At 37.5% G+C, this 26542-nt stretch overlaps 1 long non-coding RNA gene across 32 annotated transcripts in view; it reads right to left on the bottom strand.

Annotated features, from left to right (window-relative positions):
• The window catches only part of LOC109675295 (uncharacterized), a 439119-nt gene that overhangs the window by 351615 nt on the left and 60962 nt on the right, over positions 1–26542 (bottom strand). For 24 of the 32 annotated variants that reach the window (XR_012439077.1, XR_012439080.1, XR_012439087.1 and 21 more), the window contains 4 exons: positions 25273–25429; positions 12647–12791; positions 10558–10719; positions 79–215 (listed from right to left, as the gene is read on the bottom strand). This is a non-coding gene — a long non-coding RNA (uncharacterized lncRNA). Of the gene's footprint in view, positions 1–78; positions 216–5602; positions 6202–10557; positions 10720–12646; positions 12792–25272; positions 25430–26542 lie in introns of all 32 variants that reach the window. The other 8 variants (XR_012439074.1, XR_012439083.1, XR_012439095.1 and 5 more) reach the window with 6 other exon arrangements.

Below are 26542 nucleotides of genomic sequence, written 5' to 3' on the forward strand. Positions count from 1 at the left end.
TTATGTGCACCATCTGCTTTATTTCCATTGTTTGTTTCAATTTTATTCCCCATAAAATGGATATTATGATATACTTACTGTGACTACACACAGGGCTGGTGGAGGCACAGTTAATTAACATTTTCTGAAAGCTTTAAATTCATAGCTAATGATATTTTATGGTTCCCAAATCCATTTATTTTATTCTATAGATTGGTCTGGTTTGTCTGTTTGCCCTGGAAAACAAAAGGACATGAAGACACCCATGCACACAAAAGACACTACAGATGCCATCAGATCAGAAGCACTTAGTCTTCAGATTTTATAGCTACTCATTCCAGTACAAATTTTAGAAGCATATTCAGGAAAGATAACTTCTCAGTTATGGAACAATTTCCTTAAGTTATAGCTCAGAGTCTGGCACTAATGTCAACTATTTTCTCTCTAGAAGGTTTTTTTAAATCACAGTGAAAAATGGAACTTCTTCTCACTAGGTTCACTTAAAGGTTAATTTAATTTTAAATACATTCATCATTTCAGTGCCTTTATTAAAACAAAATAACTTCCAGAAAGGAGAATGAGATGCTTCTTATCTAATTAATGTTGTGAAATCTATATGTTACCTGATAGCATTTAAGTAAATATACATATATCTTAGCATACAGGTGTAATATGTGGCTGAAATATACAGGTATATTTATAAATGCCTTAATTAAAATCAGGATATAAATGAGAATTCATAATAGAAATACTAAAATAAGTAGATGAAAACTGTTTTTTTTTTGTTTTTTTTTTTGCTTCCTGAATGGAGTTTATTTTTTTTTCTTTTATTATTCATATGTGCATACAAGGCTTGGTTCATTTCTCCCCCCTGCCCCCACCCCCTCCCTTACCACCCACTCCAGCCCCCTCCCTCTCCCCCCCACTCCCTCAAAACCCAGAAGAAACTATTTTGCCCTTATCTCTAATTTTGTTGTAGAGAGAGTATAAGCAATAATAGGAAGGAACAAGGGGTTTTGCTGGTTGAGATAAGGATAGCTATACAGGGCATTGACTCACATTGATTTCCTGTGCGTGGGTGTTACCTTCTAGGTTAATTCTTTTTGATCTAACCTTTTCTCTAGTTCCTGGTCCCCTTTTCCTATTGGCCTCAGTTGCTTTAAGGTATCTCCTTTAGTTTCTCTGCGTTAAGGGCAACAAATGCAAGCTAGTTTTTTAAGTGTCTTACCTATCTTTACCCCTCCCTTGTGTGCTCTCGCTTTTATCATGTGCTCATAGTCCAATCCCCTTGTTGTGTTTGCCCTTGATCTAATGTCCACATATGAGGGAGAACATACGATTTTTGGTCTTTTGGGCCAGGCTAACCTCACTCAGAATGATGTTCTCCAAGTCCATCCATTTACCAGCGAATGATAACATTTCGTTCTTCTTCATGGCTGCATAAAATTCCATTGTGTATAGATACCACATTTTCTTAATCCATTCGTCAGTGCTGGGGCATCTTGGCTATTTCCATAACTTGGCTATTGTGAATAGTGCCACAATAAACATGGATGTGCAGGTGCCTCTGGAGTAACAGTCTTTTGGGTATATCCCCAAGAGTGGTATTGCTGGATCAAATGGTAGATCGATGTCCAGCTTTTTAAGTAGCCTCCAAATTTTTTTCCAGAGTGGTTGTACTAGTCTACATTCCCACCAACAGTGTAAGAGAGTTCCTTTTTCCCCGCATCCTCGCCAACACCTGTTGGTGGTGGTGTTGCTGATGATGGCTATTCTAACAGGGGTGAGGTGGAATCTTAGTGTGGTTTTAATTTGCATTTCCTTTATTGCTAGAGATGGTGAGCATTTTTTCATGTGTTTTCTGGCCATTTGAATTTCTTCTTTTGAGAAAGTTCTGTTTAGTTCACATGCCCATTTCTTTATTGGTTCATTAGTTTTGGGAGAATTTAGTTTTTTAAGTTCCCTGTATATTCTGGTTATCAGTCCTTTGTCTGATGTATAATTGGCAAATATTTTCTCCCACTCTGTGGGTGTTCTCTTCAGTTTAGAGACCATTTCTTTTGATGAACAGAAACTTTTTAGTTTTATGAGGTCCCATTTATCTATGCTATCTCTTAGTTGCTGTGCTGCTGGGGTTTCATTGAGAAAGTTCTTACCTATACCTACTAACTCCAGAGTATTTCCTACTCTTTCTTGTATCAACTTAAGAGTTTGGGGTCTGATATTAAGATCTTTGATCCATTTTGAGTTAATCTTGGTATAGGGTGATATACATGGATCTAGTTTCAGTTTTTTGCAGACTGCTAACCAGTTTTCCCAGCAGTTTTTGTTGAAGAGGCTGCTATTTCTCCATCATATATTTTTAGCTCCTTTGTCAAAGATTAGTTGTGTGGCTTCATATCTGGATCCTCTATTCTGTTCCACTGGTCTTCATGTCTGTTTTTGTGTCAGTACCATGCTGTTTTTATTGTTATTGCTTTGTAATATAGTTTGAAGTCAGGTATTGTGATACCTCCTGCATTGTTCTTTTGACTGAGTATTGCCTTGGCTATTCGTGGCCTCTTGTGTTTCCATATAAATTTAACAGTAGATTTTTCAATCTCTTTGATGAATGTCATTGGAATTTTGATGGGAATTGCATTAAACATGTAGATTACTTTGGGGAGTATTGACATTTTTACTATGTTGATTCTACCAATCCATGAGCATGGGAGATCTCTCCACTTTCTATAGTCTTCCTCAATCTCTTTCTTCAGAAGTGTATAGTTTTCCTTGTAGAGGTCATTCACATCTTTTGTTAGGTTTACACCTAGGTATTTGATTTTTTTTGAGGCTATTGTAAATGGAATCGTTTTCATACATTCTTTTTCCGTTTGCTCATTGTTAGTGTATAGAAATGCTAATGATTTTTCTATGTTGATTTTATATCCTGCTACCTTGCTATAGCTATTGATGATGTCTAGAAGCTTCTGAGTAGAGTTTTTTGGGTCTTTAAGGTATAGGATCATGTCGTCTGCAAATAGGGATATTTTGACAGTTTCTTTACCTATTTGTATTCCTTTTATTCCTTCTTCTTGCCGAATTGCTCTGGCTAGGAATTCCAGTACTATGTTGAATAGGAGTGGAGATAGTGGGCACCCTTGTCTGGTTCCTGATTTTAGAGGGAATGGTTTTAATTTTTCTCCGTTAAGTATAATGCTGGCTGTAGGTTTGTCATATATAGCTTTTATAATGTTGAGGAACTTTCCTTCTATTCCTAGTTTTCTTAGAGCTTTTATCATGAAATGATGTTGGATTTTATCAAAGGCTTTTTCTGCATCTATTGAGATGATCAAGTGGTTTTTGTCTTTGCTTCTGTTAATGTGGTTTATTACGTTTATTGATTTTCGTATGTTGAACCACCCCTGCATCCCTGGGATGAAGCCTACCTGGTCGTGGTGAATAATCTTTTTGATGTGTTGCTGAATTCGATTTGCCATTATTTTGTTGAGGATTTTTGCATCAATGTTCATTAAGGAGATTGGCCTATAGTTCTCCTTTTTGGAGGTGTCTTTGCCTGGTTTTGGGATAAGTGTAATAGTGGCTTCATAAAATGTGTTTGGCAGTTTTCCTTCCCTTTCTATTTCATGGAACAGTTTAAGGAGGGTTGGTATCAGTTCTTCTTTAAAGGTCTGATAGAATTCAGCAGAGAATCCATCACGTCCTGGACTTTTCTTTTTGGGGAGACTCTTGATTGCTGCTTCAATTTCATTTTGTGTTATAGGTCTATTCAGGTGATTAATTTCCTCTTGGTTCAGTTTTGGATGATCATATGTATCTAGAAATCTGTCCATTTCTTTTAGATTTTCAAATTTATTTGAATATAGGTTCTCAAAGTAGTCTCTGATGATTTCCTGGACTTCCATGGTGTTTGTGGTGATCTCCCCTTTTGCATTCCTAATTCTACTAATTTGTGTTTTTTCTCTCCTCATTTTAGTCAGGTTTGCCAGGGGTATATCGATCTTGCTTATTTTTTCAAAGAACCAACTTTTTGTTTCATTAATTCTTTGTATGGTTTTTTTGGTTTCTATTTTGTTGATTTCAGCTCTTATTTTTATTATTTCTCTCCTTCTATTTGTTTTGGGATTTGCTTGTTCTTGTTTTTCTAGGAGTTTGAGATGTAGCATTAGGTCATTGATTTGGGATCTTTCAATCTTTTTAATATATGCACTCATGGCTATAAACTTTCCTCTCAAGACTGCCTTAGCTGTGTCCCATAGGTTCCGGTAGGTTGTGTTTTCATTTTCATTGACTTCTAGGAACTTTTTAATTTCCTCTTTTATTGCATCGATGATCCATTCTTCATTAAGTAATGAGTTATTTAGTTTCCAGCTGTTTGCATGTTTTTTGTCTTTACTTTTGTTGTTGAGTTCTACTTTTACTGCATTGTGGTCAGATAGTATGCATGGTATTATTTCTATTTTCTTATATTTGCTGAGGCTTGCTTTGTGCCCTAGGATATGATCTATTTTGGAGAAGGTTCCATGGGCTGCTGAGAAGAATGTATATTGTGTAGAGGTTGGATGAAATGTTCTGTAGACATCTACTAGGTCCACTTGATCTATTGCATATTTTAGATCTTGGATTTCTTTATTGAGTTTTTGTTTGGATGACCTATCTATTGATGATAATGGAGTGTTAAAATCTCCCACAACCACTGTGTTGGCGTTTATATATGCTTTTAGGTCTTTCAGGGTATGTTTGATGAAATTGGGTGCGTTGACATTGGGTGCGTACAGATTGATGATTATTATTTCCTTTTGGTCTATTTCCCCTTTTATTAGTATGGAATGTCCTTCTTTATCTCGTTTGATCGATGTAGGTTTGAAGTCTACTTTGTCAGAGATAAGTATTGCTACTCCTGCTTGTTTTCGGGGGCCATTGGCTTGGTAAATCTTCTTCCAGCCTTTTATCCTAAGCATATGCTTATTTCTATCGGTGAGATGAGTCTCCTGTAAGCAACAAATTGTTGGATCTTCTTTTTTAATCCATTTTGTCAAACGGTGTCTTTTGATGGGTGAATTAAGTCCGTTAACATTAAGCGTTAGTACTGATAGGTATGTGGTGATTCCTGCCATTTAGTTATCTTAGTTGTTTGAAGGTTTGATTGTGTGTACCTAACTTGATGTTACTCTCTACTGTCTTGCTTTTTCTTATCCTGTGGTTTGGTGCTGCCTGCCTTTTCATGGTTAAGTTGGGTGTCACTTTCTGTGTGCAGGATCCCTTGCAGAATCTTTTGTAATGGTGGCTTTGTGGTCACATATTGTTTTAGTTTCTGCTTATCATGGAAGACTTTTATTGCTCCATCTATTTTGAATGATAGCTTTGCTGGGTAGAGTATCCTGGGGTTGAAGTTATTTTCATTCAGTGCCCGGAAGATCTCACCCCACGCTCTTCTTGCTTTTAATGTTTCTGTTGAGAAGTCTGCTGTGATTGAAAACTGTTTTATTGAATACAAATACAAATACTTTTCCCCTCATCCCAAACAATTATAACATCACATCTCATTTTGTAAACATACAGAAATAGAAATATTGTTGCAAATATAGATATCTATGTCTGTTAATGCATAAACTCATGACACCTGTTCTCATGATGTCGTCCTTGATCCAAATCCTTGAGATGGGCATTTCTCCAATTCTTTTCATAATGTTTTATGCAACTTAGATAAGTTGAAAAAAAAGAATCCTCAAAATGATGCTGCTATGTTAAAGAAAAAATAACAAATTCAGTCAAAATAAAAAGTTTATTTCTCACATGGTACATCAATGATTCCATAAAGCAGAGAGAATATTTTTAGTTTTATGTTTCTAGGAAACATTGATTTAAAAAATATGTGAATAGGGAAAACCTGTAAGTTGAATGTTATGTATTGCTACAGATGATATTGATATTCAATAACAAGATTTATTTGTATCTTACAGATTCTACTAGTGGGAGATGCTCCCTGGTCCAGTCTCCAGTCTCCATCTGGACCAATCTCCACTCCTAATACAAACTCAACTTTAGTTACTGTCCCCTTAGATGTTCAGCCCAGTCCATCTGAGGACTGGGTTTTACAAAGGATATTGCCAGTATGCTGAAATAGCAACATCTGAAACATCTGCCTCCCTCCATTCCTGTTCATGTCCTAGTGTCAACCACACTGGTGCAATCAAGCTGATGTCTTCTGTTTCCTGATTCCTATTAACAAAAGAATAAAGCAAAGTTGCCCGAGTCCCTTTACTCTTGACAGTCGTTATCTTAATGGCAAACTCCAAAGCTTTTCTGAACAAGATTCTGTTTTCTTCTCGTAATAAACTCTTACCAAATCTCTATTTCAAGATGCAATTGATAGGGTTTCTAGCCTTTACCAGTTGAAGTCTTCACAAAGCTTTACAAAAGCTACTTTTTAGTCTTCAATGACCGTTAGTGCAAAGAGGGTCCTCTACTCCAGCCATACTGAGGGTGCATTATATAGAAGTTTGGTTTCATGGGATGGTGATTTCCCAAGGGCCAGATGGATAAAACTTTCTTTACTGTAGGAATTCTCAGAGCTCTTAACATGTTATGTGCAGTGTGATTCCTTAAGAAGGAAGAAGGATAAGCAGCATTTCAAAGTCTGATTATAGAAATAAAGCTCTCGTTTCACAGACCATCTCTTAGGAGTAGAGATCCAGGAAACATCCTTAGGGGAATGCTGTCTTAAGCAATTATTCTAAAACAAAATATACTGGTGTGTCTCCCTCCCTGCTGTTATATTTCTCTTCTACACTCAGCTGGAACATTTAATCCACAAAGGCAGACTTAGCTGTAGACGCTGGCAGAGTTAAGACGAATCAACATCAACTCGTCTTGTGTCTATTCCTCACATTTCCTATACTCTGATCCAGGTCATTGGTCCCCTGTCAAACTACTGAGCTGAAGTCCTACTTTAAGAATGCTTTTCCACCATGCCTTTGTGCCCAGATCCAAAGCATAGCTACGTAACGAGCTGTGAGTTACATGTACCATTTTTTTTTCGACTCTATGCCTTGCCCAAGAAGCAAACTCTGAATCCAAGCTCTGAGACTGGAGCCCTATCTGCTGTCCACAGCGGGGGTCTCTGTGTACATCTCGCCTACCCTTGCGGTATATGCTGGCACTGACTTTATCTGCAGTGACATAGTTCTGTCTTCATATTCTTTTAATATCAGCTCTACTTCCTTGTCTGGATTCCCAGCTCTAGCAGTGAGGTCTGTCCTTAGTTCACAAGTTCACTGTGAAGGGCCTGCCTAGACCTCTGACTCCAGCTCTTCCTGGTCAAATCTGTCGTACAACCTAAGCCCCAAGCAACTGCTTTGGTCCTAAAAAGAGGTTTGAAAAGAAAACCAGCAATGATTGAAGAGGTGAATTCAACTATGATATATTGTAAGAACTTTCGTAAATTCCACAATGTACCCCCAAGACAACAATAATTTTAAAAATTGTGAAAAATAATATACTCAATTAAATATTTTCATTAAAAAATTATGCCAGATAAATGGATGGAATTGGAGAACATCATTCTGAGTGAGGTTAGCCTGGCCCAAAAGACCAAAAATCGTATGTTCTCCCTCATATGTGGACATTAGATCAAGGGCAAACACAACAAGGGGATTGGACTATGAGCACATGATAAAAGCGAGAGCACCCAAGGAAGGGGTGAGGATAGGTAAGACACCTAAAAACTAGCTAGCATTTGTTGCCCTTAACGCAGAGAAACTAAAGCAGATACCTTAAAACAACTGAGGTCAATAGGAAAAGGGGACCAGGAACTAGAGAAAAGGTTAGATCAAAAAGAATTAACCTAGAAGGTAACACACATGCACAGGAAATCAATGTGAGTCAATGCCCTGTATAGCTATCCTTATCTCAACCAGCAAAACCCCTTGTTCCTTCCTATTATTGCTTATACTCTCTCTACAACAAAATTAGCAATAAGGGCAAAATAGTTTCTGCTGGGTATTGGGGGGGGAGGGGGGGAGGGGTGGTAAGGGAGGGGGTGGGGGCAGGGGGGAGAAATGAACCAAGCCTTGTATGCACATATGAATAATAAAAGAAAAATGAAAAAAAAAATTATGCCAGAAAAAACTACTTTCAAAAACTATGGGAAAAATAATTACACGATACTGGAGATAACCATGAAATTTGCCCAAAATTCTTTTATACAATTAAAACAATATTCAAATTCTTTGTGAAGATTCAGTGTATCTCAGAATTAAATTATCAGTTTGGAAGTATAATATAAAAGTTTCCCAAAAGGCCTCCCACATGCTCCCTTCAAAGTGTGGAAGTTTTGAAACAGTCATATTTTCTTCTAATCCAATTTCCAGCCATCATATATTTAATAAAAAAAAAAACTCTAAAGAATCACCTAAGAAAATTATCTCATGTTCAATTATAAAATTGATAAATTTGATTTTTAAATTTCTTTGAGATATTTTTTAAGAGAGTTTCTTTTAAACTCTCTTAAAACCTGGACCCATTTCTGGGATAGGACTACATCTAGGCATAAATTGTTTCATCCCAGGGATACTGATAATCAAAACTTAGAAAAGAGCTGGGCACCAGCAGCATGCCTGTAATCCTAGCTACTCAGAAGGCAGTGATCAGGAGGATCACTGTTCAAAGCCAGCCTAGGCAAATAGTTCTGAGACCCTATCTCAAAAACACCCAGCACAAATACCACTCTTGGGGATATACCCAAAAGACCATGACACAGGTTACTCCAGAGGCACCTGCACACCCATGTTTATTGCAGCACTATTCACAATAGCCAAGTTATGGAAACAGCCAAGATGCTCCACCACTGACGAATGGATTAAGAAAATGTGGTATCTATACACAATGGAATTTTATGCAGCCATGAAGAAGAATGAAATGTTATTATTCGCTGGCAAATGAATGGAATTGGAGAACATCATTCTGAGTGAGGTTAGCCTGGCCCAAAAGATCAAAACTCGTATGTTCTCCCTCATATGCGGACATTAGATCAAGGGCAATCACAACAACGGGATTGGACTTTGAGCACACAAGGGAGGGGTGAGGATAGGTAAGACACCTAAAAAATTAGCTAGCATTTGTTGCCCTCAACGCAGAGGAACTAAAGCAGATACCTTAAAAGCAACTGAGGCCAATAGGAAAAGGGGACCAGGAACTAGAGAAAAGGTTAGATCAAAAAGAATTAACCTAGAAGGTAACACACACGCACAGGAAATCAATGTGAGTCAATGCCCTGTATAGCTATCCTTATCTCAACCAGCAAAAACCCTTATTCCTTCCTATTATTGCTTATACTCTCTCTACAACAAAATTAGAAATAAGGGCAAAATAGTTTCTTCTGGGTATTGAGGGAGTGGGGGAGAGAGGGAGGGGGCGGAGTGGGTGGTAATGGAGGGGGTGGGGGCAGGGGGGAGAAATGACCCAAGCCTTGTATGCACATATGAATAATAAAAGGAACCAAAAAAAAAAAAGAATATGACTAGGAAAAAAAAAAAAAGAAAGAAAACACCCAGCACAAAAACAGAATTGTTGGAGTGGCCCAAGTGGTAAAGCTCCTGCCTAGCAAATGTTCAAGCCCAAATATCACCCAAAAAAATTAGAAAAGATCATTTTGATTAGAACATTTTATTTCCCAAATTAAAACTAGCCTGCAGGGTCACTTAATTTTAGACCATGACCACAGAAATACATAGCTGACCTAATGGGTGCCTCACCATACCCCTTCCATAGACTCCTTTCTGCCACTATCTATAGCTCTGTGTCTTAGGGACTTTTTTTCCTCAAACCCTCAGAAAGATGCCAACAGACAAAGAACTCACCTGTTTCTCTTCTTCATTATGTTCTGAAAATTTTCCCATGACCTTTGGCTTACAGTTAAATGGATTCTATCTAACCTGTTCAGACACGTGTACTTGTAGCTAGTTTATCATCTACTTAATATATGGTGACCATATGTTCAACTGGGGCTTGGGTGTCACAGACAATCCTGATATATTTCTGTAATACTAGAGGTATTTATTAATAGCATCTCCTTTCACAACTACAAGTATCAGGAGTTTGGTAATAAATTATATAGCCACCATCTATTGTCCTATTACTCTGCCAGGCCAAGAAATAACTAATCTACAGATAAACATAAAAGTATGTATCTTCTCTCCCCATCATTTTCATCTTTCCTATTTATGGCTCCTAACTGAAACATCTCCATTTCCTCAATCCTGGGGAACTTAGGACAGACACCCAAGCCTTGATATAGCAGAATGTACAATTTTTAACATTGCTTTAATATTTAACCATAAGCCAAAGGTCATGGGAAATTTTTCAGAGCATAATGAGGAAAACAGGTGAGTTCTTTGCTTGTTGGCATCTTTCTGAGAGTTTGAGGGAAAAAAATCCCTCAGACACAGAGCTGCAGATAGTGGCAGAAGAGAGTCTATGGAAGGAATATGGTGAGATGCCCATTGTTTTCTTGTTTGGTATAACATCTGATATACAAATAACAGATTAATATTTCTAGGATAAAGAAGAATTTCTTACCAAATCCCATACTTTTATCATAACCCAAATGACCTGAGTATCATGGCAATCTGGGAAGCCAATGGCAGGTCAGGAGGGAAAAGAGAAATAGTCCAGTTCTGTGGAGGGTTAGTCTGGACTCATAGTGGATGGCCAACATCAAGTCACAAGATCAGGTCCTACCTGAGCAGGAAAAAAATGTAATGATATTTATCTTGAAATTATATAAGATGATACCATCATTTATGTTTGGGTTTTTTTAATCTCTGAAAATAACGTGTATGAAGGAAAGCTATTTCACAGAGGAAATAACAGTTGACCTGATCACTGATTAATGAGTAAAAGTTCTAATTTTCTGATGCAAAATGTGGTGAGTACATTCATATTCAGAGCTACAAAGATATGAGTGGGGCGGGGCACTGTGGCACTAGGTTAAAAAGTCTGTTTAAGTGGAACCCAGGTATTATTAAAGAAAGTGCCAAGAAATATCTTATACCAGTGCACATAATTACATCTGTCTAAAGATCTTCAGATCTTTTCCTGATTGCCTTTTTTAATATAATTGGGAAGATGTAATTTTTTAAGGCTGTCATGTTACCAGTTTTAGCTTCTGATTCAAATAAATGCAGACAAATACTCAACATCTGCACATTGTGTCTCATATCAAGGGAATTCTTAAGAAACAGATATCAAAACATGTTCCAATAACAGTGATCCAAAAATCAATTACAGAAATAAATGAAATCTCAATATACCTTTTCCATGCATATTATTTGTTGAAAAGCATGAAGAGCCAGAAATAGAGAAGCGGTTTTCATTCCAAGAAGGGTGTTGATATGAAATATTAATATATATCCTTAAATTATTTGTGATTTTTTTCCTTCTTAATTCTTCTAACACAAGTGAGAGTAATATTTTACTGTGATTTTTTTTATTTAAAAATGCAAGGCCTCTAAATTGCAGAAAAGTTGAAATGGGTAATTTTTTATACTAAGGACACCCTTTTATAAGTTGCCTAGCTAAAGTAAAAGAAACCTAGAGAGAATAGTTGTTGAAAGGAATAAAACATATTTGTATAATATTGAAACTTTAAAATAAATCCAACTCTCAAATTTACTATAACTGTTAAACCCCACCAATACCAGCATCTCACCAGCCCCCATGTAATCTCTCTTACACCAGCCATCCTACGCGGACAATTCATAAAGACTGTGAAGTCCTGCAGCACTGTAAGGATAGCTGAAAGTCTGAGTGGCACAGACCTCCAACCCTATCTTGATACATACAGTAGTAGACTTGGATAATTTTTTAAAAACTTATTTTGTGAAGCTATTGTTATTTTCCTAACACAAAGTATTTTTGCATTTTAAACTGTGATAGTTAAAATTAAATGGTCTTCCAAGGAGGTTGAGCCAATTTACAAAGTCAGCAAAGAGCATCCTAAAGAGCTTATTTAACAGCTCCTTACATGATACAACAATTTGAATCATCTTTTTATCTTCACCCATTCTGTGAGTAAAATGGTCATTGTATTGCAGTATTGTTTTCTTATTTCTTGTTATAAGTGAGGATGACCATCCTTGCATATGTATAAAAGCTATCTTAATTCATCATTTTTATTTTTTACTTTTGAGATATACTTGTGGTCTAGTGTGTTGATTTTTCTTATTGGTTTATAAATGTGTATTAGTATAGTAAAATAAATACTATATTGTATGTATGGCAAACATTTTCTCTAGCTTGTTCTTTAATTTTGGCTTTATGTTACTTTTTAACTATAGAAATATTTAGGATTTTTACTAATATATTTATCAATTCATTCTTCCACAGCTTATACATTTTGTGACCTGAATAGTTCATATTTATAAATTATCTTAATATATTTTCTTACAGATCTTTCATTCTAATTACCAGATGCTACGCCATGAATCACACCTAAAATACAGTGACTTAAAAAACAACATCCAACATTTTCTTATTGTCTCCCATGGACCTGGAGACTGGCTTCACCTGGGTGTTCTCACTCATAGCCTTTCGTGTCATTGAAAGTACCAGGAACTTGAGTCACCTCAAAAGTATCTACCCTAGGGCATTTTACCATCAGTTCTACCTGTTGGCTGAGCTCTTTCCATGGGCTTAACTTGCTGACTGGTGATTGTCTTCAAAGAGAGAAAAGTAAGAACTCCAGAGAGAGAAAGACATTCCACTGGTCAAGCAATCACAGAGGTCACATTCTAGTATAGAATATACTCTGCCTTTGGGTGGGAAGAGAGTAGAGAAACATCAAGGACATGCTTTAAAACTGCTATTGTCTTTTTGCCTTAATTAATTTTATTGCATGCAATAAAATTCATCCATTTTAGTATGAAATAATTTGGAGATTGGACAAATGTATACAGTTGGATAATCACCACAATCAATATATAAAACATTTCTATTACTCTCAAACATGCCTTTTGATTTCAGTCTTCTCCCATTCCTGGCTCCAAACAACCATTGACCCGGTTTTAATCACATTTTGACTATTGTAGATTTTCATATAAATGGAATCATACAGTATGTCTGGCTTATTTCACTTAGCACAGTGCTTTGAAAATTCACCCATGTTCTTGTATGTTCAGTAGTTCATTCCCTTTAGTGTTAAGTAGTATTTAATCATATGAATACATCACCAGTAGTTTACCCACTCCCCTGTGCAGAAATATTTGTACTGTTTCCTGTTTGGGTTATCATAGAGCCTCTGTGAATATTTGCATAAAAGAACTTGTATGGATATATGTTTCATATATATATATGATTTATTGCTTAATCATAAATACATGTTTAGCTTCATAAGAAACTGTATGTCTTAACTTTTAAGTATTTAAAAAACTAGCCCATCAGGAACTTTTTAGCTTAAGGGAATTTTTTAGCTTAAGAAAATTTCTACAATTTTTTTTCCAGATGGCTAGTTTTCTGAACAGCATTTCTTGAATAATACTTTCCTTCATGTTTTACAATATACCTGCATCACATATAAACCTTCATATGTAGTTGGTTCTTTTTCTGTAGCGTTGGTGAGTGCTGATGGACAGAGGTGGTAAATGCTACTGCTGCGCTAACTCACACTGGTTAAGCACTTTAAATGTGTTCATCCATTTCATCTTCACACCAATTCTATCAGATCAGTACTATTTTAGCCAGGTTTACAAAAAAAAGCTGGACAAAGCCCAGAAACATTTCATGATTTCTCCAAGGCACCACAGCCAATCAGTGGCAAAAGTGGATGTGAATGTAGGCAACCTACCTCCAGGGCACACGTGAAGATGTCCAAGCGCTGGGCTCTCTCACACATCAACACACGAGCAAGTGTTTCACTCAGTAATCTCTGTCCTGTCCCATGCTTATATTTTCATGCAAACAATACAATTAGCTTAGCTAAAATGCCTCCAAAAATCCTTTTGGTATTTTAATTTGTACAAAAATATAAATTAGTCTCAGGAGAAATGGCACCCTGTATATATTGAATATGCTAATATTTCTACCCATTTCTGAATATCTTTTAAAATCAGCCATTGTTTTTCTCAGGGTCATGTGTCACTGAATGTACTTTTTTTATGTACTTTCCTTCTAGGAGACAAATTTTTGATGTGAAAAGTGTGGTGCTCTTGTTTTTCGCCAGGAGAATGAATGTGTAACCACCTTAGGGGAGCTGAGATCTGAAAACCACTGTCAAGAACATGGCAGACAAAGCTGTGACATAAATGAAGGTCATAGCATGCACACACATCCACAACTTCCGGTCCTTTTTAGCACAACTTTTCTGAGCATCCCATCAATGCATCATGACTTTGCATTGAATATTTACATTGTACTTGGGCTCCATGCTGTTCTCGTTTCACTGATCTGCCACCACATCTCATTCTTTTTCCTCTATAAAGGACATGAAGTGAGAGATAGGATATGTCCCAAATTCACTGATGTTACTAGGCAGATGGAAGAAATCCAGAACAGGAACCAACCTCCAACCTAACCCTTCAACTCTCATGACATTTGAGTATGTTTAAATGGAATCTCTCTCATGGCAACAGTCCCCTTTTTATACTCTGACATGACATATGAGAGATTTTCAGACCATCTAAGTGAGGAGGTTTTACAATAAGAGCCATGGTACACCTCATATTCATCCACACTGAGTACACATACAGATGGGCTTAGGACCGACATCTTTATGCCTTGTATTTTCATGTTTAAATTAAGACAAGAAACTTTGACTTCTTTTCAGTAAAACAAGCAATTATTAAATTCCCCCAAATTTATGTTTGCTACCTTTCCATAGAGAAAGATTAGAAAGTGCAACATAAAAAAAATCATGAGACAGGGAACGTGGGTTCCTAAGTATCTGTGATTTTAAACAAGCAAATAAAAGAGTTTTTCCTAGAAAGTCATTAGACATACTTGTCACCCTGTACATATGTATATGACACCTATAACCTACCATCAATGAGAGGTGGCTATTCCATTTTTTAATTTGGTCGGTCCTTGTTGAAAACCATTCCTCCTGGGGAACCTTCAAGATGAGTCATTTACATAGAAACACAGGGATGTACATTGTCAACACAAGTTTTCTCTGTGTCAGAGACTCAGTGTGAAAAAAACTGCATGTTCTATGGTCTGAATTTTGTGTTTCCTCTCCCCCAAAAAATTTCTGTATGTGGAAATCCTAGCCCCCAAGATAGGAGATGGGACTTCTGGAAGGTGAATAGGTCATGTAGGCAGAGCCTCCTTGATTGGTAGTAGGGTCCTTATCAAAGAGACCCTGGAAAACTAACATCCTTTCCACCATGTGAGGACAAAGAGAGGAAACAGCCATCTATATATCAGGAAAGGATCCTCATCAGACACCAAATGTGCCATCACCTTGATCTTGGACTTCCAAGACTCTAGAACTGTAAGAAGTCAATTTTCGTTGTTCGTAAGTTACCCACTTTATGGTATTTTATCATAGTTGTCCAAACAGAGTAAGACAGCATGCTAAAAATGAAGGACATATTAGCAGTTATATAATCTAACTACTTATTAAAATTTGAGCTAGTGGTGAATAAAGTAAGCTTCAGAGAGAGGGAATGATTTGCTGAACACAACACCACAAGTTTAGAGCAAAGTCAATGCCAATTCCAGTGCCTGGACTCTCAGTCACTGCTGCTGTCTGCTGCTCAGACAACCTCCAAATGACATTGTGTTTTGAGGTCAAAGATGATGTACACAACATGGCATATTCTTAATAAAAAGTGCTCTTCATCTTCCAAGCTAAAAATACACTCATGTTTCATTAAAACAAGATTAAGGGGTTATTTATACTGAGGTGTGTCCAGAGAGCTCAAACTCAAAATGTAACCTTTTGTAATGCATTATCTGCATGCTCGATCAAATCCATAAAAAATTAATATCTTGAGTGGGGGACATAGAAGAGAAACTTGTATGTACTGTATTTGGATCCTCTTAAGGAGGCCAAGAAGAATTGATTCTTATTTTGACTGATAAGATGAGAAAGAGCAACTTACCTAAAGTTCAACACACACTGTTCTATGTCTACGTCCTTTTAGACAGCAGATTCCAGGAAGAAAGACTAAACTGGATTTGTATTCACCATCAAGCTAATTATGAATGTTCAAAAGGAGCTAATGCACTCACCAAAACTACAATCCCTATTACACTGAATTGTGACATGATTTACCTAAAATGCTTACCAAAAAAAATCTTTTTGATAAAAGACAAAGAAAATTTTTCAGTAATAATGCAACCCTCTGAAAAAGCTCCAGTTTGACAGATTATTGCAAATGCTCATATGCTTTCATTTGTTAAGATAGCTTGATCCTCACAAGTTAGAAAACTACCCACTAGTCTTCCAAAGTGATAACCTAGTGAACAGTTGGTAACACACTGAATCTCAGGTAAAATCTTTGTCTATGGAACTGGCCTGCCCACCAAAAAAGTTGTCTTTGCTTTTACCACAAATATACATCAAAATATTTGTTAAACTTTTGATTTTGTTTTTCTACTTACCATTGTCTTTTCTACCTCAGTAAATGGCAATTCCTTGATCCCCATGCTCAGGCCAAAAGCTTGAGGAGATGCCTGACTCTTCTTTTGGTCATATCTATCAGAAATTCTAGGATATTTTTTTCTTGAAAATACAATTATATAGTTATTGCTATGTCTTGATTATGAAATGTCCCCCAAAGGTGCATGTGTTGAAGGCTTGGTCTCCAGATGGTGGTGAAAACTTTAAGAGGTAGGAGCTAGCTAGAGGTAGTATGTCACTGGGGACATGCCTTTGAAGGTTATACCTTGTCCCTCACCCTTTTCTCCCATCTCTCTGCTTCCTGGCCACCATGAAGTGAGCACCTCTGCTTCATCACACCCTCTCCATCATGATGCTCTTCCTCACCACAGGCACACAGCAATGTGGCCAAGCTACCATGGAATGAAACCTCTGACACTGTGAACGAAAAAACAAACCCTTCAACCAAAAATACATACTAAATAAATGGGTTGTCAATCACTAACAAAGAAATAAAATGCATATAGAATCCTGAACCCCAATCTCCACCACCAACTTTGCTGCCTTCCACTAAATCACCATTTGGTAGTGGAAGAAAGGAAGACGGTGGACTATGAAATCACACCTCATGACTTCCTCAATTCCCCAACCATACTCAGTCATCCTCCACACAGTTCTCAGCATCCCTTCAAGATTCACATCATATCAGGTTACCCCTCAACCTAAACCTTCTCATGGTTTCTCAGAGAAAACTTTGAGTGGCCTAAAATGACCACATCACTGACCACATGACTGACAGCCCTGTTAGTCATTCCTTGAATCTCACTGGCTTATTTTTAAAAAATGATAAAACTGTTAAACTATACTTGATTGTTGATAAACTTAGTAGTAGAAGACGTAATTAGCTTTAGCAATTAATTTGAAAAATTTACAATCTGATAGGTAACAAAAAAATTCCTTTAGTTCAGTAACCTGTCAGTAGCATGTTCATTGAGTGGTTGTTCTAAAAACACAATTACTACCATAATATTTTTATAATAGAAATTAAAAATAGATTTATAAGCACAATGGCTATGGCATCAAGTTCTCTGTGTGAAATATTTATTAGTTTCTCAAATCATTTTTCATTTTAATACCTAGTTGTAATGGGAACAAAGGCATGCTTAAGAAAAACATATAACTAAAGGGATAAAACTCCTACGGTTTTCAAAACCCACCTAACTTGATGATGAATATGTGTGTGTGTGTGTGTGTGTGCTTATAAGTCATTTACAATAACTTTTCTGTAACTAATCACTTGGAAGTTTTCACATGAGCAATCTTTGTTACCTTGTAGAGTGATTTGTAATAAGCATGACACTAAAATGATACCCCTGGGTGTCACCTCCTCCCAATGCTCAGAAGATCAAGATCAGTGTTCATCTTTCTAGACAGATGTGGCTAGTTAACACTTTTTTAAAAATTAATGACTATGGTTTATGAAATGGATATCATAGATGTCAGATCAGTGAAGTATTTCACATAGTTCCTCCTAAAACCTTAATTTAAAAATTCACTCAATCCAACTTTGAAAGTATGGGTCATGCAAGGACTGCAGACTGTCAGGAGCATAAACAATGGGGCATGAGTGATAAATAACCGTCTGTCACATAAAGAGGAAGGCGTCTACCGTAGTGCCCAGGGACTGGTGTTCCGCCAGTTCTTAACATTGTATTAATGATCAGGAAGAGTGTAAACAGAGTCTTTTCGTTACAGCTGCATATGAGCACTGGAAGAGGATAGTACAAGCCAATGAATAGCAAAAATAAAAAAGAGAAGGAGAGATTACATTAAGATAGTTTGGGAAACGAAACTGAAATAATACAAGTTAATATTTTCTCAGATTATGTTATTCAATGAGATGAACATAAAAATAGGGAAGAGAAATTTAAATGGAGTTCATTAAAAGATAATTCCTATTTCAAGACAAAAATAATTGCACCTGAACAGGGAAATATCTGAAAGAAAGACATCTCACCACAGCATCTGAGTCACTGACTTTGGAAGAGGCAAGGAAATCTATGCCACAAAAACTCATGATTCCCTCATCAGAGACAAAATAATTTGCTGCGGTTACATAATAGACAAGTGAAAAAACTGTTACTGTATTTTTAAATTTCAGCAAAGTGTTCACTTGGTTTAATACTCACATTAGAAATATAGTGTAGCAGAATTCTCAGCCCTTTGTCTAGTTTCTTTGCGGGTTAGTAATGTTCACATTTGCCTGCTACTAGGAAATCCCATAGGATTGGTCCATGTTGGTTTCTAAGCCTAATCAGTCAAATATAGATTGCTGGACCACAATTGCCTGCATTACTCGATCAAATTGAAATTACTTCTATAAATTAAAATTATCTGACAACTGCTATTACATTTTGTTGCTCAATATATTAAACAATTGCAAATTCATTTTCTTGATAACATGGTAATTACTTTAGCTATTGTTTAGGTATTGTCATTACACATCCAAGGATTCATTTAATATTTGAAACCTATCTAAAAGCCGAAGATTTCTCTTCAGCAAGTGACCTTCCTCTTGTGGAATTACTTTATTGCACACTGAAAAAGACCACCAACTACGATTATCATCATAAAAACACCCAGATTCCATCCACTGCATTAAAAGCCAGCTACACGGAGGCAAAGCTCAAATTTTCAAATATATTCTTCCTGGTACATTTTTGGCTCTGAAACCTCTTATTTTCAAGTATAATTGAGAAAAAAAAACCTTGACTATCTAAAAACAAATGAGACTTCCAATTTCTGGTCTGATGTATATAAAGGTTAGAAGACATTTATTCCTATGCTAATGACAAGACAAAAACTGAAAGATTAAAAACAAAAAGCCTGAAAATCAACAGCTCTTCTGTGGTGCCCCAGAAAACCAAGGTCACAGGACAAATTGTTGCCCTAAAACCAGGAAAACAGGGAACCACACTGCTGGGAGCAAAGTCTAGTGCAGAAGCCCGAGCTGGAGCCAATAGATGTCTTTACATGAAACTGTAAAGACAGACTGCTAAGAACTCTGCATGTGCCCAGTTAGGGGGTCTTCATGCTTCCCTGGGTTTCATGCCATGATACTGTGAAGATCAGAGAAAACCCCTCTGCTGCTTTAGGCAGAAGGAATGGAAAATCAATCACTCTGAAACACATCCAGTGCCCTCTCTTCTTAACAAGGCCTGTCCTTAAGAGAAACTAGTTTACCAGAGCCTAACCAATCTGAAGACAGGAAATCAAACTCCATCTGCCTCTAGCTTTCTGTATGGGGGAAGGAAAGTATTTATCTCAAGTCCTCCATCATTTTCAGTGTGAGGAAAAGGAAACACTCAACTTCAACACACTAAACTCAACTCACTAAAAGACTGAGACCCAGTCATGCAAAGCTCTCCCTCTTCCCCTTCTCCTTACCTCCACATTACTGAGACTTCTCTACAGTAATAGAGGATTACAGTCAGAAGTAGAAGTATCAGACCCTATGGAAGAGGTCTCTAGAAAAACCCAAAGACAACAGGGAAAACAAAAAATAGGAAACCAAAAGGAAATGTTAGCATCTGATACCATAGCTGCAGCAAATAGTGAACACAGCCTAAGTCCTGGCCAGAAAGCAAAACATCTCACCAAAGGCCGTTCTACTTGAGTTCATTTACCCAATACTTCATGTCTGGCTTTCTAAAGAAAACCACAAGGCAAAACATGGTCTTAAAAGGCAAAGGAAGTATCAGAACCAGGGTAGGACAGAGATTTTATAAGTATCAGAGTTTAAAATAACCATGATTAATATACTAAAGTCACTACTGGGAAAGTAGACAACATGCAGGAACAGCTGAGAAACATAGGCACATCTGTGGTTTACCATAGCTTGTCTCTTCCTAAACTCACGTTGAAATCTACTCCCAGTGTAATGTGCTGATTGGAAGTGGGATCTTCATGAGGTGATTAGGTCATTGAGATGCACTGTAATGCCTCTCTCATTGGAGCTGGCTCTCTCTCACAAGAGCAGTTGTTATAAAGCAAGACCGCCCCTTGTTTTTGTGCTTTTCCCCCGTGGCTTTCTGCCATGACATGAAGCACCATGAGACCCTGACCAGGTGTAGCCACTTGACATTGGACTCCAGAACCATTAAGTCAAAGTCAAACTCTATAAATTATTCAGTCTCAGGTATTCTATTATAGCAAAAATTAAAATGGACTAAAACAAGCAGAGAGATGGAACCTCTAAGAAACAACCAAAAGAAATGCTAGAACTCAAAAACACTAATAGAAAATGAAGAATGCCATTGATAGGCTCATTTGTAGACTGAACACTGCCAAGGAAAGAATCCATGAACTTAAAGTATGTTAACAGAAATTCCCAAACTGAAATGGAGAAAGGAAAAAGAATGAAAACACAATATTCAAGAATTGTGGGGCAATTACAAAGGGAAAGAGAGGTGGGGAGGGAGAGAGAGAGAGAAAACAGAAAATTTTGAAGTAGTAAATAATAGTGAATCTGCTGTGGGTGAGGACAAAAAGTCTTCTTTTACCTCTTTTACCTCTTTCAAGTTCCTTCCAGGAAGATCCACCAGACCAATTGAAAGAGGAGTCTGGTTAGAATGGCAATGGTAGTCCCTGAAGCCTTTAATCTGCTTTGCTTCAGAAGTGTCCCTGTTATAGAGCAGACTCCTACCATATTAACTTAGCAAGAAAGTAAATCTGCATATCCTCTATTGTACTTATCCATCATCTCTATTTTCCTGGGGGGGATTAAATGCAAGAGCACTTCTTTGTAACACAATGTAGTCATAATAAATTCATATGTACTCCCTCCATGAAAAGAAATGCCACATTTTAATAAAATAGCAGTCTTCCTTTATTTAACTACACTTAATGAGCATTTGATTAACTTCATAATTTTGACAATTATGGGTGATTACCTTTAATATTAATAAAATATATTTCTACACACCTAAAAAAACAGATTTGTAGGTAATTTTTTTACCTTTCATTCTAGAGTAATTTAGATTCCAAAAAAAGTTGCAAAGATAGTATACCCCCACTCCATTTCTATTATTATTAGCATCTTATATATTTGCCAAAGTTAGTAAACAATTATTGATACATTACTATTGACTAAAGTCCATATTTCACTTAGATTTATCCTCATTTTATTTTTCTGTTTCAGGATCCATTCGGAATGCCACATTAGACTTAGTCATCATGTCTTCTTAAGCTACCTGTGAATTACTCGCCAGCAATTGATATGTGTTAGCCCTTTTAGTTCAGTTTTCTTTTCTTGTAATGTCTTTATCTGATTTTGGTACTGGAGCAATTCTGGGCTCACACAATGGATTGAGGAATGCCCCTCTGCTTCTTTTTTCTGATATATTGTAGAGAACTGCTGTTATTTCTCAAATGTTTGGTAGAATTGTCTAGTGAACCCATGGAGACTTGGTGCTTTCCACAGTAGAGCAATACATCTTTCCCTTTCCCCAGACCTCTAGTCCCTTTTCTGGCTACAACACTCCCAACCTATTTCCTTAAATTCCTGACCCAAATTGATTTTGCCCCATTACCCTTTAAAAGAGATTTGGCTTTTCCAGTTGGACCCAGTTCAAACTTCCCATCTGCACCTCTGGTGCTGGATTTCCAAGAAGACACAGTGGATTAGAAACCTACAGTGTACCAGGGTGTGAACTTTTAAACCTGCTCTGTTAGATGCTCATTTTTTGTTGTTTACTATTAAGTAACTGTTCTAACTGGAGGTCACAGTGAGGGCTGTATGTTTTGTTTTTTAAATTGATCTTATTGACTGAGGATCCAAGATGGTGGCTAGAGCAGGGAAGCAGAAATCTTAAACTCCACTGACTCCAGAAACCACCTTGACATGTCGGAGCTACACTTGGGTAATTCTGATTGCTTCTATCCAAAGTAATAACTGCCATCACATTAGGTGCACATAAAATTCAAAGACTGACCTTTAAATCAGCCTAAAGTAGTGAAAATCCCACAAAGGACAGCCACAAAGTATGTCTGGCCCTGGGAAAAGAGCCTGCTGTCTGTTTTTCTCTCTCCCTCTCTTTTTCTTCTTTTTCTCCCAACAAGTAGAAGACAGAGCATCAATCAGAATCAAACTGTGCAACATCCTGGACCCCCTAACCCATGGAAAGCCTTCCTACACCATGCCATTTCTCCCCACCAGCCAGTTTCAAAGCTGCTTGTGTGAATCTGCAGAACAAACAGGTAAGCATCATGTAGCATGTGCAATTCCCCTACCCACCTATCCCTACTCACCTCCAGAAACATAATCCAGTGCAGCCCCTGGGCAGACTGAACCCCCCCCAACCTAACAATGACAGCAGAGGTGGGGGTTGAATGCTGAACCTACCCCAGAGAATGAGGTGGGGCAAGGAGCCAAACTCTCAGTGAACAAACACAGGTAAAGCAACAAAGGCTGAGAGTGGGGGTGGGACAACAAGCCAACCTCCCAAAGCAAGGCAAGCGGTGGATCCCTGAGCTAATCTCATGGGACAGAGGGCAATATTCAAAATTGAATTGCCCCACCTTGCTAGGGGAAGAGCTGACCATAAAAAGTTACGGCTAAAGGGCAACACAGATGCTGCCTGGTGAAAACAACAGCTCTGACCACCCTGCATGAACTGGCAGACCTACCTCACCTTCCAATTGCAACTAACCCTATGAACAGAAGGAACCAAATCCTACTCACAAGCCAGTAACGTGGTGAGACTACATCAGAACTACTTCTTGTACACCAATACCAGAATTGGACACCTAAGGAATAGCTACAGAACTTCAACCAAAAGACTGAACTTTTTGTTGTTCTTGCACCTGGTGTTTTTGTTGTGTGGTTTTCCTTTTCTACATTATGAACTTCACCATCACTATTTTCTTATCCCTATTCTTATTCCCTTTACTTTCCCTCATTTTCCTATGCTGCAATCCATTGTTCCCCCTCCCAACTACTCTTTCTGCCCCTTCCCATCCACTCTTCCCCCTGTCTTCACCTCCCCCTTCTATCCTTCCCCAACCTGTCACCACCCTACCCTTCCCTCCTGCACACTCACCACCAACTGTCTGGCCTACTGTACCAATTGCACACAACCCCATCCCCCTGCAATCCCTGACAAAAACACCCTCCACTACAACAACAGAAATATATCCAAACACACAAAAGGCCGCAAAACCCAGGAGCCCCCATACCACTTCCCCCACCACTTTTTAGTGCTGCATTTACCAATTACCCAAAATTCTATATCTAGCCTAATAATAATTACCCCCAACTCCCACTGTTTATAAATATTATCACTGAGGGGTTTACTATGTAATATGTAAACAACTGGTCTGGCATTGAACCTGTGAATTTGTTACTGCTAAATTACACCTCCAGGCCAGGGACAGAAAGAGCACATCAACTTAGCTAACAACCAAGTCAGTTACAACACAAAAATTAAATAAAGGGAAAGAAAACAGGCAATTAAAAACACCAAACTACCTTATCAAGAACATAGTAGCACAGTACCAAATGGAGCGATGGGAAGAAGAAGAAGGGATGGAACCCACTCTTCTCAAAAGATAATTCAATACAGGATTCAGTGGGAAACAAGGAAAATGGATACCCAGTTACTGACCCCAACAAAGCAATGATAAATGTCACTCAGGAGCCCAATGACACCCACAAAAAACCCTCAAAGAGGAAATCCCTGAGAAATTTATGGAGAAGATATTAGACACAGTTAACCATAATGTACAAGATGTACTCAAGAAATTTCAAGACACCAAAAATAAGGAACATGAGAAGACACAGAAACAAATGAAGGAACTCAGAGAGGACTTCATCAAACACCAAAGTGAAACAAAGGACACTATAAAAAAAGAGATAAATGAATTAAAGATGACAACACAAAATCTGAAAGAAGAGTTGAACAAAGATATGGAAAACCTCAGAAAAAAAGAATCAAACAGAAATCCTGGAAATAAAAGAGATTGGAAGGCTAGATGAGATTAGGGTGGGGAAACTTCCCTCTCTATACCACCCTCTGCATGTTCAAGAAGGGAAGTTCCACTGTGAGGACCTGCGTAGCTGCTACAGGCAAAGCCCCTGACTGTGGGGGACTCCTGTAAGACATGGGCCCCCAGACTTTTTCACTCTCTGCTAGTTCTCACTCAGTTTCTACCAATTTACCAAAATCACCCTTTAAGTGTTCCTGCCCATTTATTGCTCCAGCATCTTCTGCTCGAGATGTAAAAAGCTCAGCTGTGTCCCTATATTCACCTGTCTCTTCAGATTTCATGGTCATGCTTTAGTTTGCAATCGCATTGCTCTGAATCGTCTAAGAAAACTCATTGATTTTTCAGTTTGCCCAGCATTTTCCTGTTGTAAGGACAGCAATGATGACTTCCTTTCAAGTTCTTTATATGTCATAGCTAAAACCAGCAAGGTTTTCACTTTTTACTTTATTCAGTTTAGCTTCCATAATAGTACAGCTAAAACAAAATACATAGTTAATTTCCCTTTTCTAGCTAGAAAGCAAAGTAAGCAGTATAGTACAGTGTGAACTACAGAGTGTGAGCTTTGGACACAGACTACCTACTTTCAGAACTTAACTGCTATAAGCTCCAGGGCCTAATCAATAAAATAAAGTTAATAAAGTACCTACCTTATGAGTTTTTTATAAGGGGCATGGTTCCAGGCACATAGCTCAATAAATTGTGCCAGTGTATCTCAAAGAATATTTCACATTATTTGTTGAATTACTAACTTTACTCTGTGGTGGGTATTATATCAGTTCATTAGTCAATAAATCCACATTAAACCTGGAATAGAGCAACCAAAGATATTAACAAGGGTAAAAAAATTAGAAGTCTTTAAAATATATATTCTGTATCTAGCTTATGCCTCAAAGCAAATTTAAGGTGAATGGAAAAAGAGGGCAGAATATGATTTTCCCTAAATACTTCACCTCAACCTTAACTGAGTGATAATTGACTAATTTGGCCATTTGTTGCAAATGAGGTTAAAGGTAAATAGAAAAGATGAGTTCATTTTCACTGGAAAACCTTCTCTGGTTAGGGTGTTGAATACAGATAAAATATATTAACACATTCCAAAAAAATAAGTCTCCAGCAACATAGGACCCTATCTAACATTATTGATGAAAGGAGAAGTTTACTGAGACCATGTGATAACACATCTTAAGAAGGTGTGACACTTCTACCTGCTAAGTAATGTCACACCACGGGTTGGACATTTGAGTCCTTTAGGAGGCACTCAGAAAAGAGTCTAGATTATTATTAATCTCTTATGCCTGGTAGACAATCAGGTACACAGCCAAAGTCACCAAAACAATTGGGCAGAGCCAGGAGAGTTTGCCATCACAAATTAAAGGGCAAGGAGCAGTTCTCAAAATGCCCCTGATGAGGAAGTATCCATTTATGGAAGAATTTGAAGGTAATATAGTCTGGCAATTAGCTGAGAATAGTGTACTTCTGTGCATAGAATTGTATTTTTCACCTACATTAAAGGGACTTGTAACTTTTAGCTATTTCTGTGCAACTTTCATTCATTCACCACACAACTTACCCTGGATAATAATCTTAAGCAGTCTGAGCTAAATAAGTGTGATGATAATCACCAAATTAGGAAAACATCAATAAGAAGGAGAGGAAGATGGTTGAATAGAGCCACCCAGCTCACCTGCTCTTCCACACAAAAGAATCAAAGCAACAGGTGGAATAACTGCATTTTGAGGTAAGTGATCATGGGAGAACATTGGAAATCAAAAGGAGAAAAATGGAAACTTTGTAAGATTCAAATCCTAGAATAACCACATAGAATAACCCTAGCTCCACAGCCAAGGGAGGGGAAATCTCCCTTTTGCAGAGGGAAGGGTGAAGAAAAGTATCCCAGAAAACTCTGTCAGCACAGAC

The sequence above is a fragment of the Castor canadensis genome, chromosome 11, assembly GCF_047511655.1.
Source record: "Castor canadensis chromosome 11, mCasCan1.hap1v2, whole genome shotgun sequence".
Taxonomy (NCBI): Eukaryota; Metazoa; Chordata; class Mammalia; order Rodentia; family Castoridae; genus Castor; species Castor canadensis.